A 17,748-nucleotide genomic window follows, 5' to 3' on the forward strand; every position below is an offset into this window, starting at 1 on the left:
AACCCAAGGCCTGGTTCTGGCTGACAGGACCTGGCACAGACCACTAACCTTACACCAGGCCCCAGATGGCCCCTGCTCTGGGTTAGATGGGAAAACGTAAGTGAGAACAACCATTGGCACACAGTAGGCATGCAAGCCAGGTTTGCTGGCTCTCTGCCAGAATCTGGAAAATCCCCCAAAGGGAATGATTCAGACCCCAGCTGTGGGGCAGTCAGGGTAGGCCAGCTTTTCATCTTTAAATAGGCTGTCATCACTCTGTGAGTGAGTATGAGAGGGGTGTGTGTTTGCGTGTATGCTCTACTTTAATAAGAAACATAGAGTCTGTGCCAACCGATTTTCTGCCCACGTGTTACATGCCAGGCACTGTGCAGGCGCTTTCATTTCTGTGCGCATAACGTGTCCGACACAGCCACATACATTAACTGTTCACAGCCCTCGCAGGCATCATCACCACCATTTACGGACAAGGAAAGTGGGGCCAGCTTTTAAGGTCACCAGTGAGCATACGGCTGTGTCGAGGCTGAAACCCAAGCCTTTGGCTCGTTCTGCCCTGGCCGGCCTCAGTCATCCTGTCATACCACCGTCTCACTACCACTGACCTACCCAGGTCAGAGCCCTGAATCCCTGCATCTTACACCGAGGCACGTATATGGGGGAGCATGGGGTCTGGAGAGAGGGGTGGGAAAGAAGGCAGCAAGGAATCCAGAAATTTGCCCCCAAACAGACAACTCCCTGGAGCAGGCAGCAAGCTGAGCTAGAGAGACCACTGGACCTAGGACACAAAGAACCAGATGGGTGACCTTGGACAATTCTCTCACCTTTCTGAGCCTCACTGGATAAAATAGAGGCGAGAGACCCCACACAGGGCCCAGCACACGGTGAAGGAGTCCCCAGTCTGTGGCCTTGCCTTGCTACCCAGAAACCACAGAGCTCAGCAAAACCCTTCTCCCTTGATCTACCAGCGAGCTGTGGCAGCCGTCCCTCCCTCCCTGGAAGAGTCCAGTTCTACGTGGTCAGGCAGGGACGCAGACCAGGCTCTGTGCAAAGAATGTCTCAGAAGTTCCCCTCTTCCCTGCCCCTGCTTCCTGTCTAACAGTGCTCCCCACAGGGCTGAAGTGCTCCTTCCATCCTTTCCTTCCAAATCTAATGGAAATGACTTTGAAAAGTATTCCAGGAGACCAGAGGTCCAGCTTGGAAAGGGGCTTTCCTGACTACCCGAAAGGCAGCAGGAAGTAGGTAGCAATCCCCATCTCATTACCACCAAGAGGCTGTAATGGATGTGGCTGTCTTCCTGAGGAGAGCTGTGCCAGTGCAAGGAGCAAGCCATTTCCCTGGGAATGGCCTCCAGGAAAGGCTGGGGGAATCCATGGAGCTCCTTGGCTTTCCTCCAGATCATATCACAGTGAGGAACGCCCCAGAGGACTAGTGTCCCACTGGGAGGCAAGCCGTCTCCTCCAGGAGTGGGGAGAGGCAGGGTAGGGGAGGGGTCGGGCAGGGGTGCTCCCGTCCTGGCAGCAGGGCAAGACTACCAGCCACAGGAGAGCAGCAGCCTTGAGCCCCCTTACCACAGGGCTCTCCTGCTTGACTTACGTCTCTGTGGTCCTCCTATAGCCTGGAGGACTCAGAAGGGCCCCTCTCAGCAGGAGCTCTCCCAGCCCCTGCAGCCAAATAAGTAAGGCCTATGGCCACTGTATCTACATTTTCGCATCCTCCTCACCTAATCACAGTGAGACAGGCCCCTGCACTAAAAGGCCCTTGGTGTCCCACCACTGCCTCCAGACTCGTGGTGCCTAGTGGTCTGGACCACACACTGTAACACGTAGTCAGAGACTAGTAGAGCCAGAGGGGCCTTGCAGGTAATTTCGTCTAACGTCCTCCTTGTATGAAATGACGATGCTAAGATCCACCAAGGAAGTTATGAGAGTGTCAGAGTCACACAGCTTGTTTTCATTTTGACGTGCTCTGTTCGGGTTCCCAATGAGACTTCGTAGTTCCTAGAGGAAAAGGCCCTGACCCCACACAGCATACCACTGGGCTCAGGCCACGCTGTTGACGGATGGATGGATTGCCAGGAAGGGCTCGGCAGTGAGAACAACCACGTGTGACCACGGGCCCTAGGCACACGCCCAGAGTCTCTTGCCTCTGACTTGGAACTAGAACCCACAATGCACACAGAGCTTGGCCTCCGCTAAGAAGACCAGGTATTGCCTTGTACTCCCATAGCTTAGCACAGGCCTCAGGACACCAGACTGTCGGAGGGAGAACAATTAGAGGAGAACACTGTGCCACCCTGGAATTAGGGAGACTATGCCCACCCCCATCTAATCAGAGTTAGTAGGTCCCCACTAATCGGCTAAATGTCCCTTCGTGTCTCTCAGGACTGTGAATGGGAGGACCATACGTGTCAGCCCCTGGGCACATTCTCCTCACCCTGGGCCTCGTACAGCTCGGGCTGGCAGATGGAGGCAGGAAGGCTGCACTGCAGCTCTGCCACCTCCAGCCACTGCCATTACTGCCCCATGTCCCTAAATCTAATGCCACTTCTTGTGCTGGCCAGCCCAGTCCCACGTATGACTGAAGGCATTGTGGAAGAAAAAAAAAGAAGAAAAAAGATCTTCTTCTAGGTTTGGTTTCCATACCGGCTGGTAGCTCTCCCCAGACAAGGTACGGGTGACGGGGGAGATGGGTTCATCTGGTTCCTTTAAAGAGATTCTCGAGAGAGGAATAGGTGGAGCTCAGGGCAGAGCAGCTCTCAGAGCTCAGCAAGGTGCTTGCTTTGTCTCCAAAAGGCTAAAGAAAGGCCCACAGTTGTAACAGGTAGACCTGGGCTATCCTAATTAATGTGCTTCCCAGTGAAGAGGCAGACACACCACATTCCCTTTCTGGACCTGCCATTTTCACTCCTATCTGAGCCCCAGTTCCTGTCATTTGTAAAATGATATAACAATACCAATTTTACCTGCTTCACAAAGTTGAGAGGATCAAATGAGAAAGCACATAAGAATGTGCTTTATTAGGAAAGAAAACTAATATCCACCATAAGCTTACCATGTGCCACATACTTTTAGATATTTCATCCACTATTCCTATGTGCTCTGTATTATTATGATCCTGACTATACAGCTAAGAAAACTGAGGCTCAGAGAGGTTAAAGAATGTGCCCAAGGACACACAGCTTAGTAGTAATAGAACGGAGGGTCACAACGGAGAATCTGACTCCAAAGTCTGTGTTCCTTCTCCCAGCATCACCCTGTCTCAGCAAAAGAAGCAAATGTTGCTTTTTTAGGAAGAGGCCAGTGAGTCTTCAGACTGAAAATGCTGCCCTCATGGAGCCAACCCCTACGGCTAGGGGTAGGACATATCCATTTGCCCCAGGAAGTCAAATCCAACCAACCTGCTCGACTGTCTTGAGACCCTACCACACAAGGGCAATCCAGGGACCATACCCTCACAGTCCATGACGCTGTGGCTGTGTGTTGTCACAGTGCGGTAGGAGGGGGTCAATAATTGCCCAGTCATAAAGCAATCCAGTTGGGAGGAAACACAGAATCACGGAACTTTGATCTAAAGGGGAACTCTGAGAGCAAGTTCAAGCTCATCATTGGATAGATGAGGAAACTGACATCCAGAGAACGCTAGTCACTTGTTGAAGGTCACCTATAGCCAGTGTCCACCATCCTCTGACTCCCAGGCCGAATCCCTATTCTCTCCACCATCCCACCCACTCTAACTGGTTAGCTTCATGGTCCCTGAGAGGGCCAGATGTAGCTCTATGTTTGCTCTCTTGGCTTAGGAAAAGCGGGGACACTAGGTAGAGAGTCGTGCCGTAGTCAGGAACGGCATTAGTTGGTTTGCTTCATGTACCAAGTCATTAGCCTACATTCTACCCATTGAGGAGCCAACATGAAAATCCTCTCAGGAGTTGCTCCACGTATGACAGAGGCCAGTCCCCAGGGATGGCCAGGTGGTACTCCTGAGGCAGTGGTGACCCACTTGGCCCCCTGGTCCACTCAGAGGGTGCTGAACTCTTCACTCTAGTTATGGCTGCCCCCTGCAACACCTGCGCGCCGCTGAGAGCTCACCTTCTCTGAAAGTCTCCCTAGTCACCTCCACCCTGGTTGCTCGGCAGCGTCCCATCCTACCTTTGCCTCCTCTTGTTTTCAACAATCAGTGCCTTTTTTCATATCACCTCAGTGTGTCTGCATGTCATCTCTTATGTATTTGTATGTCATGTTTATCCAACCCCTAAGAACACGTCTATTTCTATCACAGCCCCTGCCCGAGCCTGCACGCATCAAGCAGCATCAGGCCACAGCAACCAGCTGTTTGTTCAACATTTGTTGATGGTGCCAGTGACCAGAGAAAGGGCCAGGCCACGTGCTGGGGAAGCAAAGAGGAAGAAGAAGGGGAAGCTGGGTAGCCCCCCACTGGCTCTTCAGTCCAAAATAACAGGGAGGAGGAGAGCCCTGATTGAATCTCTCTCCTGTGTGCCAGACATTATGCTGGGAACTTTACAAATGCTTGCTCCACAATCCTTTCAGCTTCTTACTTTTATTCCCCACTTTACTGGCGGAAACTGGATCAAAAATGTTAAGCAATATGTCTAAATTCACGCCACTAGTACCTAGGAGAGCCAGGCTTTCCATGCAGTCTTATCTGTTCTGTCTCTACAGCAAGCAAGCTCTTGAGGCCAGGGTTTGGTGGTTACGTGTGTGTGTTCTGTTTGTTGTTGCTGCTGTATCCTCAATGCTTAGAACTGTGCCGCACACCGGAGACACTCTGAATATTGCTGAATGAAGGAACACCATGCTGCTTGTCCCTAGCAGGACAGGACAAGGCTTGTGATGCCAGGCTCCTGGTCCTGGAATTTCCAGGAATCTTGGACAACTATTTGTTCCTTCTCTCCACCTAGAAAAGTACCCAATATAGCACAGTTCTTCCAAAAGCCTTGTGGAGAATGGGTGGGCTTACTAGGCATGGGATGGGAGTAGGAGTGGAAACATAAGCTGAACACAAAAGACTAGATAGATCCTAACAAGGTGGGAAATTTAGAAGCATCCTCAGTGCTGTGTGCCCTGTTGGTTCTGGGCCACTCTCTGGCCCCTCCCCAACCCTGGGGCTCCCTCAGCACCCCACTGGGCACCCCCACTGCCTTGACTGAGCTGTACTGAAATTGGCCAAGTTCCTATTAAGCAGAGAAACTAACAATTACGCCACCCACCCCAGCTCCATCGGAACCCTCACAGTCTGCTCGGGGCCCCAGGGCCAGCTGCTTTTCTCCACATTCCAGCCAAAAATAATATGAGAACGAAGCTGTTTGGTGGAGACTTAATCTAATCTTCATTGCTTCAGTTTTAAAATATCCTGCCTGGTTTAGGGTTTCTTATTACACACAGGGATGTGTTTTTAGTGAGATAGGTCTTAGCAGAAACGTCCTTCTTGTAATTAGAAACCCAGGCAGGCAGGGCCTGCAGTGAGGCTTCCAAGCCAAACAACAGGTCCCCCTGAAGACATTGCATTTGCAGCAAGCTCTTCCCGAGCTGAGCTGCCGCTGGGGTTTGGTTCTCCCTTACTCCTGGGGGATCTGGTAAAAGGACTGGGACTTCCCACTCTCATGCATTCTCTTAGAAAAATTGTTGTTCCTTCTACCCCCATCCTGGTCTCCCGGCTCTCTCCCCCAATCAGAATGAAAACTAAGATGTGGCCCATGACTGCTGGAACAGGATATGTGGAGGAAAAAGTTACCCCAAGACGTCCCCACGGACAAGGGAGAATTAAAGACAAGTCCTCCACTGGAGCCACATCTCCAGAATCAGGGCTGGCTTTGAAAAAATCAGGCACAGGAACGGAAGGAGTCCCCAAGTGCATACACTTTTGTATACGTGCTGAGAGTAACTTCTTGGGCTTTCTGGCCCAGAATCTGCTTTGATCTGCCAGCATGGAGACTGCACTAAGGGAGGGTCAGGCGGCTAGCTCCTGACCAGCGCCCATCCCCCCAGCCCGACCAGATGTCACACACCAGTAGGGCTCAGCTTCTTCTTCCCAACGGCATAAAGAGGAGGGGCTGGATTTCTGGTAGGTCAGATTCTGTGTTCATCTGATGGAGGAAAGCTATTTCAGGTAGAACCATCGGGAATAAGTATACTGGTTCCCCCAACTCAACAACTTAATTGTCCCTCCTGATGAAGTGCAGGTGGTTTTTGGAATCACAGCAGGGTTTTCAAATTCTAGGATGTAAAGAAAGGAAGGAGATCAGCCCTTTCACCCAACTCTTAGAACTCCTGGGAATTGCAGAGAAAGGCTGTGGGGCCAAACAGGCAAAGAAAACACACTAAAGAATGTGAATGCTGCTCAGAAGTCTTCCCTCGCCCATTCCTTTTGTTATTTAGAGTGTACCCTGTGCAGAAGTCATGCAGGATTCACTCCTCAGAGCCTCAGGAGCAATTTGTGCGATGCGCTCATTTTACAGATGGAGAAACCGAGATCTGGAACCTCAATGACCCGCTGGAGTCCTGTAGCCAGACAGTAACAGCGTATAAAGCTGCCTGGCCCCCAAAATTCAGCGTAAACACTAGCTCAGCATGCTGACCCGCCAACCTTGATTATCTCCTTTCTCCAGTTCCCACCAGGTATTAGATTTAATTAAATTAGCAGATCCCCATTGCAACAAGCTGGCCAGGCAGCCTGGCCAGCACCCAGCCAGTGCAGCTCCTCCCTCTAAATTCTGCTTCTCAATAGAATTCAATCTTCAATAAGTCATGGATCTCATGTGAAGTGTTTTATACAAAGCGTGTGTGTTGGCTAGAATCAAGGCTAACAGTGGCTCACAATGATTTCATTTTCCATATAAGTTCCTCTGATTTTCCTCTGTGGCATCTCTTTCACCCTCTCCACACTCTGATCTGCATTTTGTTTGATCAGACACTCTGGTTCCCATGCCGTCACCTCTAGCAATTGCATCACACGTTTATATATATCTCAGCATTGCCGGCCTTGTGCCACACAGCATAGGAAAAGGAAAACTTAAACAGCATTTCTCACCTTCCTCGAACTAATTTAGAAAATGTGCTCCAAATTAAATAAATCGTGAACAAAAGTCTGAAATTGGAGATAGAATTTCGGGGGTGGGGAGGAGTGAGCTAAATAAATAGCAAGGAAATCTTGCAACATGTTGGAAGCCTATAAATTTTATAGGTTGTTTCTTTAATAAAAACAAATTCAATTGCTAACAACACAGTATTATTAAGCTGCTAACATTTAAAAATCTAATTTGGCCTGCTCTGCTGCTGTTCAGGTTGCACGTTGCATTCACCCAGGGTAAGGAAGTCAGGTTGATGGGTTGGTTTGGTTTCCAAACCAGGCTAATAGAAGCCCCTTTAAAACTTAGCCTCTTTGCTTTCTAGGCATGCCTTGGTCCCTAATGAGTTACAGCCCCAGGTTGAAGATGGACATGGCAGAAAGAAATTTAACACACACTCTGGTGCACCCATAAACATCAAGGCCAAGGGAGAGGAGGTATGTTTCCAGTTAAGCTAGAACTCCATGACTTCAGGATTCTCCACTCACAAGACAGTAATTCTCCTTATTTCATCACTAACTTACTTCAAATGTGTTTATACAATTTATTGCTACTGAACTTCCAGGCAACTGGTGTAGAGTTAATGAAACCCAGCTTGGAGAAGCTTTGAGCTTTGAACAACTAACCACAGTTTAAATGGTTATGACATGCGGTCAAAGCCACAGCCCAGCCCCAGTGCAGTTTCTGTGTTAGGACCTAGTCAAAAAACCTTGTCATCTCACCTTTTGCGCTAAATAAACGGAAAACGGAAAAAGCCCTGAAAAACAGTCTTCCATGTTTCTTCTCAAGGTTTCCAGCCTTTCTCCCTGACATTCTAACACATCTATCTTACTAAATGCAAGGCTAAGCCCCTCTCCCAATCCCCAAGTAAATATTTCAGTTGCCATTTGATTTGGCAGCCAGTTGAAATCCTGAAATCCAGTTTGAGTTTAATTGAACAGGGTCAGGCCTACAGAAAACAATGTTGAAGGGGGAGGGGGGGGAGGAGGCATCACGCAACATTTAATCAGACTCAGTGAAAGTCCAAAAAGCAAGATAGGGACATATAGATGACACTCGACTGGCAAAGAAGTAAACGCATCTTTCTGAATTACTTGGACATTGATTTTTATTAATCCTCATTGTCACATGGCATCCTGCCCCAAGCTCTGCCCATGTGGGAACTCCAGGAGTCTCCCTCTTTTTAAAACAGGCCCATTTTGGAAGAGTAAAGGGGAGGTACTGGACTTGCCATGGTCCCACAATAAAAGCCCCTTTTGAAAGCAGCACTTTCATTAACTTAAAGCAATCTATAGACTTAAAAGCAGAGAGCAGTAAACTCCCAGAAAGGATCATAAAAACAGCCAGTCTCGAGTTCGGTACACTTCAGTGCAATTTGCACGAGGCATTTTACTGTGAGCGGTGGCCGGCCCATCTCCCTCCAGTAACCCCCTGCCCTTATTCAGAGCAGCTTCTTTCTCCTGGCTTTCATGCCTTCGCTCTCACAAAGGGAGGCGGTGACCGGGGAGTCTCCGTGGGGTCACGGCTCCCTCCCTCCCTCGGGCTCTCCGCGGGAGAGAGTGCGCAAATTCCAGGCCAGAAGAACAACAGTGTGGATGGAGTGCCGCAGCCAGCAGTCGCTGCGCCCCGGGCCGCCGCGGCCATTCGTGGGTCGGGAGTCTTTTGCGGTCTGGCTGCCCCTGTGAGGGGTGCGAGGGTGAGCTCAAAATTGAGAAGAGGAAATTTCAAACCTCCCTTCGGTACACACCCCCCTACCCCCTACCCCCCCCCCCAACACACTGCTTCCCTAGTTGGCTAGAGGGATAGCCTCCCTCTCAGCTCGGGACTCCTCTCCCTCCCCCGAGCTAGGCCTGAGGGGGGTGGGGTGGGGCGGGGAGTGCATCTCGAGTCGGAGATCGGAGTCCAGAAACAAGAGACCCCCTCTCTTCCCGCAAGGTCCCGAGGCCTCGCCAAGGCCAGAATGGCAGAGTAAGCGAGAGGGCTAGGGGTTAGGCTTCGCATAATTTATCTTGTGTTTGAACATCATTTTCTCAGTTTGGGGGCTGGGAATCGCCAAAATCTGCCTAAAAGGAGAAGCTTTTGGCTTCCACCAGTTGAAGAGCATTTGAAATCCGAGACGTCAACACGCTGGAGAAGTCCCAGGACAAGAGGGTAAGGGTACGGGCCCCCGAGCTCACCCCTTTCCCAGGCCGAACACGGCGCCCGCGGCCCAGCGCGTGGGCTTCCGGGCCGGGCCGGGGGAAGCGCAGGCAGCGCCTGCAGGACCAGAGCCGGTGGCTCAGGTCAGGGCGCCGGAGTTCGAGCCTTCCCTGCTGTCGGCCGCAGCCCGGACTCCCCGGGTGCGAAGCGGTACCTCACTGCTGGCGCCTTCTAGCAGGCCGCGGCCCCAGTGGGCCACCCACCCAGCCGCGCTGCGCCCGCAGACCCCCGAGTGGCTCCTGGAGCCTGCCGAGCCGCCTGGGTCCTCCGATCCACCTCGAGCCCTGCGAGGCTGCCCTGTCGCTTCACTCAGAACGTCCCTTCGATTTGTCCGCTTCCCAGAATCTTTCTCCTAGGACCGGGTTCTGCGCTTCTCAAGTCCTCGCCTCCAGATCCGCTTTCGGGGAGAAGCAACAGAAATTCGGGGCTCGCCTTCCATGGCTTGAATCAACTACTTCGTCACCTACCTAAAAGCTTTTCCACCCACGGAGCGTGGGAACCCGCGCGCGCGACCATCCCCAAATTCCAATAGCCTCAACCCCAATAATAAACAGTGATCTCGTGCCTAAATCCTAAAACCGCCACCCGTTCCTTCGATTCCAGTCTCAGATGTAACTCCAGGCCCCCAACACTCACCTCCAGCCCCTTGCTCTGGCCGGGGTGTAGATTCCACCCCTAAACTACTCAGTGGCCCTTCAAATCCCGCTCCTGAAAACAGCCTGGACCCTATAACCCAAACTCCAGCCCGGACCCGAAACCCATCCCTAATTCAGGACAGATGCACTACCACTCCCAGCCCCGCCACAGTCCCATCCTGAGCCTGGGTCTCCCTGCCGCGCAGGCACCTCCGGCGCTCCCACTGAGACGCCTAAAGGGCGGCCCGCTTCTCTCGTTTCTTCCTCGGGTTGGGAAGCTGGGAGAGCCGATAACTCCTAACCCGAAAGAGACGCAAACTTTACGCGGCAGATTCGAGATCCTGCCCCATCCCCCTATGCTTTTCATCCCCTTTTACGAACTCATGCTCTAGTTCCCGAGCCAGGAGGGCTCCTGACGCCCAAGCCTCGCTGTGGGCCCCACGCCTCCCCCACCTTACCAAGGGTTCCCAACAATCCGCGCAAAGCCGGTAATACCACAAATTATCGCGCCTCCCGGGGTTGGGGCCCCTGAGCTGGCCCCTGGAATCCTGGCTTCCCTGACTCGTGTTCTGCTGTCCCCCCATCCGCCTGCAAACTCCACTCTCCTTGGCTCCCCAGCCCGGACGCGGACGCAGCTCTGACTCCACTCGCCCAGCCCGAGTCCGGGACTGCTCCGGCTTCCAGCCGTTTGAAGGCAGCCCCAGGTTGGTGGCTCCAGGCAGCGCCCGCCCAAAGGGCTCGGAAAGCCAGGAGAAAGCGAACCTGGAGTCGGCCTCGCCCGCGGAGCGCCCGGCCCCGAACAGCCCGCACCCGGCTCCGGCCCGCGCGCTAGTCCCTGCTCTCGGTAAACCATGCTGCCAGAGCACAGCTCCCTGCCCGCCCGCTACCGGGCCTTGGGCCGGCGGTCCTCCTCCCGCGCGGACAATGCGCGCCCGGCCCGGGCCCGAGCGTGTGAGGCGGAGGCAGCGGCCCGGCTGCGCGCTGAGCGGCCGGGCGCTGGGCCGCCTCCTCCCGGGCCTCGCCCCGCTCCACGCTCGCCGGCGCTTCCCCAGCTTCTCTCTGCGCGCTCCCTCCCCGCTCCCTGCTCCCTCCTCCCTGCCGCCTCCCTCTCTCCTCCCGCTGCCTCCCTCGCTCGCTCTTTTCCTCGCCCTGTCGCAATGAATAATACTCCGGCTTGGGGACCGGAATAAAACACACGCGCTCCGAGGCAGCCGCCCGCAGCCGCGCCGCCTGCAGAAGCCGCTCTGACATGGAAATGAATGACAGCTTACCTGATGCCAATCTTCATCAGACTGACACCGGCGTGACAACACAGCCTATACTTCCCAGCACTGCTCAGGACGTCAGCGCTCAGGGACCCGCCCCCGGGCCCCCCCCACCTCCCCTCTCCTCACTCCCCCTCTCCCCACCCCCACCACCCCCACCCGCTTTCGCCCGGTGCTTCCCAGGCGGAGGAGCCACCGGAGTGTCTCCCTCTGCTGGAGGTTTTTTCTGAGACGCCGGGCGCAGAGCCGCGCTGGACAGAAAGCCTGAGACAGTGAGATCGCCTCGGATGTGGGAACGCAGCCGACCCCCAGAACCTCAGAAATACTGCCCTTCCTGCCCCCATTCCAAGTCCTCCTCAGCAAACCACCCAGGCAGAGTTCCAAGGCTTCCTGCGCTGAGCGGACGGAGACGAGGACCCCAAGAGAACTCCTCAGAAATTATGAAACTTAAAACTGGCAAGAAATCCTTCCCTCCACCCCTACTTCGCCCCCCACCCCCACCCCATTCCTCTCAGGCTGGCCTCATTTTTATGATTGCATTTGAATAATTTTCATTACCCTGGCCCCGGAAAAGGTGTTCAGATGACACTCCGGTTAGTTATTCCTATTCTCAAGAGCCTTTTTCTGCTGTGGGCTTCCTGGGGCGTTTGGTTCACAAAGGGGGAGACTCTGTGATGGGGTGGGGCAGAGGGAGAGATAAAAGGGTGTAGAGGCTTTGTCAGTAAATCACCTCTTTGCAAATGCCAGACTAGCCTGTTCTAAGCCACTGGTATTTTCATTCTAAAAAGTCCCAGGGTTCTGGGGGGGTCGGGTGGTGTAATATAAAGGGAGACCAGTTGGGCTGTTTCAGCCTGGGCCTGCTGGGGTGGCTTCATCTACTTCAGGGAGGATATTCATCTAAGTGCCTTCTAAGCGGCAGGCTAGCCCAAGCATGTATGCTCGGTACATGTGTTTTCTTTCATTCCACAAAGGTACAGTCCTACTAAGTGTTGGATGCTGGCTTGTTTGCTTCCACAACTCAGCAAGCACATGGCCTTCTGCATAAAGGGACAAGAGGACCCTTTCTGCCCCCTTGAAATTTGCTCCTGGCTCCCCATAGAGGAGCCATTTCAGCCCCAGTCAGGCAGCCATTGATCCCCTGACCTCAGACCAGGCAGGGGGCCTGGATAAAGCCTAGACAAAAACACTGATGTAAGCAGGGAAGCAGAAAGTGAAACCCAAGCAGGCCGGGGGTTTTTAGTAAAGAATCTGACCCCAGAAGTTGAAGGCTGCCCCTTCGCTCTTTCCAGGTCTCTGGGTCACTCCTTCTCTGCCTCCATCACGGGCAGGGTTGAGAGCCATCAGCATTTCATGGCTCAGAGGAGGCAATTGTGATCTTTTTTGCACCATACCCCCAATGCACTAAATAGTGTTTGTCCAGATCCTCCCAGTCCCCCCAAATTCAACCTCCAAAGTTGCTTGTGGAAGAAACTCTTCCCTGAGAGCCCCCATTATAGACGGAATTGAATCCTCTCACCTTCATATAGAACCTCCAAAGACTTCACAAGGTGGATTTATGTCACCCTAGCCTCTGATCTGTGGTCAGAGACTCTGGCTGCTGACAGCATAATCACTATTATATATTACACATTGTATAATAATATAATAATAATGAATGCACTTGCCCTTTTTATGTAGTACAGAAGCGGCCAGATTCTCCAACCCAGAGGCTGGAGGTCAGGCTGCCATAAAGTCTCAGAGGGAAGCCCTCTTCAGATACAAGAGGGGGAGGGAAGATCCATTTGCCCCTGCCTGGGACCCCTGCAGGGAGGGTTTTCTCCCTTTCCCTGCGCTTAAGAGTGAGTGTTGTAGCCTGCTGAGTCAGAGGGGAGAATCAGGCTGAATGTACATACTTAACCCCATCAGAGAGGTGTCAGTGAGCCATAAATAGTACAGCAGGCAACAGCCATGCACCACTGATTCCCACTTGTCACACCCCTCATTTTCTGAAATCTAGTTCAGTGCCCAACTCTTTCTTGAATCAGGGATCCTCTACCATAAGCTGTTAATTTTGGGAGTCTTTTAAAATACCGTGATGTCTACTCCTACCCTTTAGATCTTTTAAAATGCACATTGTAATTTTTTCAAGTGTATCTTGTTTTCACTAGTTTTGTAATTTGAAAAAGCTTAAAAATGATTACTAAATGTAACCATCCTTCTTATAATCATTCCGAGCAAATATTTGTCCTGTACCCACTGTAAAGTCAGCTGTGTTGACCTAGCCTAGTGCTAAGGATAAAGAGCAGAAGCAAAGACATTCAAGTTCCAGCTCCTGTCCTCAAAGAGCTTTCATTCTAGTAGAAGACAAAGCACCAATATATAAAACATTGAATAATAATAATGCAAGAATCCAACAGATGAAATAAGCTAGCAAATAATGCACAAATGAATCCATAATATATCAAACTCCATGAGTTCCATGCCTGAATGTTGGCTATCAGTGAGTATAGAATTCACTTCAGATGCCCTACAAGCTCTCCGCCATCATACTTCTGAGAATGAAGAAGAGGATGGAGAGGGGCCACGTGTCATATAAGTCATCAACACATCAACATTATAACCAAACAGGAGTTCCGACCAACCCTACTCATCACTCTTAAATGTTGGTGTTCCTAAGGCTTGGTTCTGGGCCCTCGTCTCACTCTGTCTGCACGTGGTTTGTCTTTAGTATAAGCAGCCCAGGTTGTCTCCTCTGAGCTCCACACATGTATGATCAATGGCCTGACTCATGCTGTCTTTGTCACCCTATGAATAGAAATTTAAGACTTTGTATTAGTCTGCTCCAGTTGCCACAACAAAATACCACAGAGTAGGTGGCCTAAACAACAGACATTTATTTTCTCACAGTTCTAGAGGCTAGAAGTCCAAGATCAAGGTGCCAACAGTACTTATTTCTAGTGAGACCTTTCTTTCCGGCTTGCAGGTGGCACGTTCTTGCTGTGTCCTCACATGGCCTTTCCTCTCTGTACACCAGACACTTTCCTCTGGTGTTTTTACCTCTTCTTAAAAAGGTACTAATCCTATTGGATTAGGGTCTCACCTTTATGACTTCATTTAATTTTACCTCCTTAAAGCCCCTATCTCCAAATATAGTCACAATGGGAGTTAGAGCTTCAATATATGAATTTGCAAGGGGACATGATTTGGTCCTTAACACTGTCCAATTACCAGTTTCCTTTGTTCCCAACCTAATTATTTTTTATGAATCTTGATAGGTTGTGGGTTCCTTGAGGATGGGGACAATGTTTTATTTCATCTTAGGATCCTTAAAACCTGGTGCAGTGCTCAATCTAGAAGCCGTACTAGAGAAATATTTGTTGCATTGAACTGAATAGAAATGATTTCTCCATCATTACCCAGTCCTACTTCAGGGACTTACCACCAGTCACCTAGAATATTTTGATGACTTCCTAACTGGTTTAATGTCTCCAATATCATCGATTCTTTCTATACATTATCACGAGAATGTTCTTCCTAAAACAAAGTTTGGGTCATGCCTTGGTTTCCCCTCAGAATATTCAGTGGCTTTCCATTATCTATAATATTTAGCCTAAGATGTTTATTGAGTCTTATAATGAAAAGGATGGCCTCGAATGCCACCTTCCTTACCACAGTGTTCAAATATTTCTTTCTCATGTGGCCCTGATTTCCCTTTCAGGAAAATCTCCTGTATTCCTACCGATACCTCTGCAACTCCATCTTCCGGAAGTTCCCAGTGCTGGCCCATGGACTTCCTGTAAGAGAATCTTTATAGTTCAGGGTTTCTGGTTCCACCCCTGGAAAAAGTGGATCTGGAGAAGGGCCTGGGAAATCAGTATTTTTAAAGCTGCTGCACAAAGGGAATGAGAAGGCAAGCCACAGACTGTGAGAAAATATTTGCAAAAGATGCATCTGATAAAGGACTGTTACACAAATAATTCTTAAAACTCAACAATAAGAAAATGAACAACCCAATTAAAAAGTGGGCAGAGACCGGAACAGACACCTCACCAAAGAAGATATGCAGATGGCAAATAAACATATGAAAAAAATGCTCTGCATCATATGTTATCAGAGAAGTGCAAATTAAAACAACAAAAGATACCACTACAGGCCTATTAGAATTGCCAAAATCCAAAACACTGACAACACCAAATGCTGGCGAGGATATAGAGCAACTAGAACGCTCATTCACTGTTGGTGGGAATGCAGAATGGCACAGCCACTTTGGAAGACAGTTTAGTGGCTTCCTACAAAACCAAACAAACTCTTACCATACGATCCAGCATTGCACTCCTTGGTATTTAGATTGGAAAGTTGTATCCATACAAAAGCTGCACAACTATGTTTATAACAGCTCTATTCATAACTGCCAAAAATTGGAAGCAACCAAGATGTCCTTTAGTGGGTGAATAAATAATTAAACTGCGGTCCCTCCAGACAATGGAATATTATTCAGCACTAAAAATAAATAAAATAAAAAAATAAAATAAAAAATAAAAGAGAAATGAGCTATCAAGTGAGAAGAACACACGGAGGAAACTTAAATGCATATTACTAAGTGAAAGAAGCCAAAGAAAAGTCTACATATTATATGATTCCAACTATATGACACATTATAGAAGAGGCAAAACTACGGAGATGATAAAAAGATCCACAGTTGCCAGGGGTTGGAGGGTGGGGCAGGAATGAACAATCAAAGCAAAGAGGATTGTAGGGCAGTGGAAACCCTTCATATGCTACTATAATGATGGATACATGTCATTATACATTTGTCCAAACCCACAGAATGTACAACACAAAGAGTGAGCCCTAATGTAAACTATGGACTCTGGGTGTTGATGTATCAGTGTAGGTCCATCGGTTATAACAAATGTACCATTTTGGTGTTGATAGAGGGGGAGATGCTGTGGGGGCGGGGCAGGAGTGTACGTGGGAAATCACTGCACATTGTGCTTAATTTTGCTGTGACCCAAAACTGCTCTATAAATGAAGTTTATTACTTGTTTTTAAAGCTGCTACAACTGAGAGGTTTGGGCACTTCCATTTTAGTCACCCCTTCTCCCCCGCCTCATGTATGCCAGAATACCCATGCAGCTCATCCCTTCCTGAACTTGCTCACACTGTTCCTTCAGCCTTGACTTCTCAGTCCTGCTTTTCCTACCTTCCCAAGTTCTACCTGCTGTCACGACTTCGCTCAAATATGACCTCTTTTCAAAACTTCTTTGGCTCCCCCAGCGGAGAGCATCAGCTTTAGAGTGACGTGGGCCTGGCTCAAATATTCACCCTGTCACAAAAAGATACTGACTCTCTCTAAGGCTCAGTGTCTGCCTTTGTGAAATGAGGATGATAATAGTTTCCAACTCCTGAGCCCGTGGGGATTAGACAAAATAATGAAGGCAAAGAGCTCAGCACAGTCCCTGGCACACAGGAGGCTCGCTAATAAATGGAGCCATTAGATTTAATAGCCCTTACCCTGGGCTTCCACAGCACTTGCCTGCACCTTTATTATAGCACTTATTTAATTGGCCTGAGGAAGGGAGCTGGTGCTTACGGAGAATGCTGTGACAGGCTCTGAGGGCTGTAAGCACAGATAATGGGAGCATGGAAAGGAGGAAGGTGCTTACTCCCTGCCTCAGGCCTCCCTCCTGACCCTGGAACCATGTGAGACTGTGGTGCTGGGCAAGATTCTGCTCCTGATTAAATGTATAAGGGTACACCCTTTGGAGTTGTGGGTAGAGGACCTGCACAGTGTGAAAACAGACACTGCAAGTCCTCTGAAAGGTGGGGCTCCAGGATTCTGCTCTGAGCTGGAAGTTGGGAGGTCCAGGCCCTTGCTCATCTCTTTTTCTGACCCCGAGAAAGCCTCTTTGCTCCCCCATTCCACTCCCATTCTCTGAAGCATGGGGGATGCAACCTGTCCTCTGGGCGCACAATAGGCAATTAACTGGGTTGTGTCTTTAACCAGCTTCTCTAACACAGGAGCAAGACAGTCCCCAAAGCCTTTCCAAAAGCCTGTCTTTGTTATGGTTCTGATGTACATATGGGAAGTTTCCTCGAGCACTGTCTCCCCACACCATGCCTTACTTTTCCCAACCCACCAACACATGCACATACATGCATGCAATTCTCTCTCTCTCTCTCTCTCTCTCTCTCTGCTCAGACCTAGCTCCAGATGAGAGGCTCTGTGAGATGCAGGAAAGGAGTTTTGAGTGATTCTGCAATTCTTTCCAGGTTCTGGCAAGGCGTGGTAGTATCACAGCCAGTTTAAAAGAACTGAGGAAGAGGAATATTGAGAGAATAGACTGTAAAATGCTTACGATGAGTTTTTAAAAAGTGCCACTGTGGGAAATGACATCCCAAGACTTTGACCACAAAATTTCGAGAAAGGAAGATAAATGCATAACCCTGTGCTCTCCAACACAGCCGCCACCAGCCACAAGTAGCTACTGAGCACATGATGTGCACCAGGTCCAAACTGAGATGTGCTGTTAAGTATAATATCTGTAATGGATTTAGAAGACTTAGTATTTTTAAAAGAATGCAAACTGTT

The 17,748-nt window shown here is 50.0% G+C and overlaps 1 protein-coding gene across 6 annotated transcripts in view; it reads right to left on the minus strand.

Annotated features, from left to right (window-relative positions):
• PKNOX2 (PBX/knotted 1 homeobox 2) overlaps nucleotides 1-11,301 on the minus strand; it is a 257,123-nt gene extending 245,822 nt beyond the window's left edge. For 4 of the 6 annotated variants that reach the window (XM_019710526.2, XM_074321096.1, XM_074321097.1 and 1 more), the window contains exon 1: nucleotides 11,184-11,301. The gene's annotated coding sequence lies outside the window, so the exon portion shown is untranslated. Of the gene's footprint in view, nucleotides 1-10,674; nucleotides 10,948-11,183 lie in introns of those variants that run through there. The other 2 variants (XM_074321095.1, XM_074321094.1) reach the window with 1 other exon arrangement.
• Nucleotides 11,302-17,748: the final 6,447 nt, after the last annotated feature.

This window comes from Rhinolophus sinicus, linkage group LG16 (genome assembly GCF_036562045.2).
Source record: "Rhinolophus sinicus isolate RSC01 linkage group LG16, ASM3656204v1, whole genome shotgun sequence".
Lineage (NCBI taxonomy): Eukaryota > Metazoa > Chordata > Mammalia > Chiroptera > Rhinolophidae > Rhinolophus > Rhinolophus sinicus.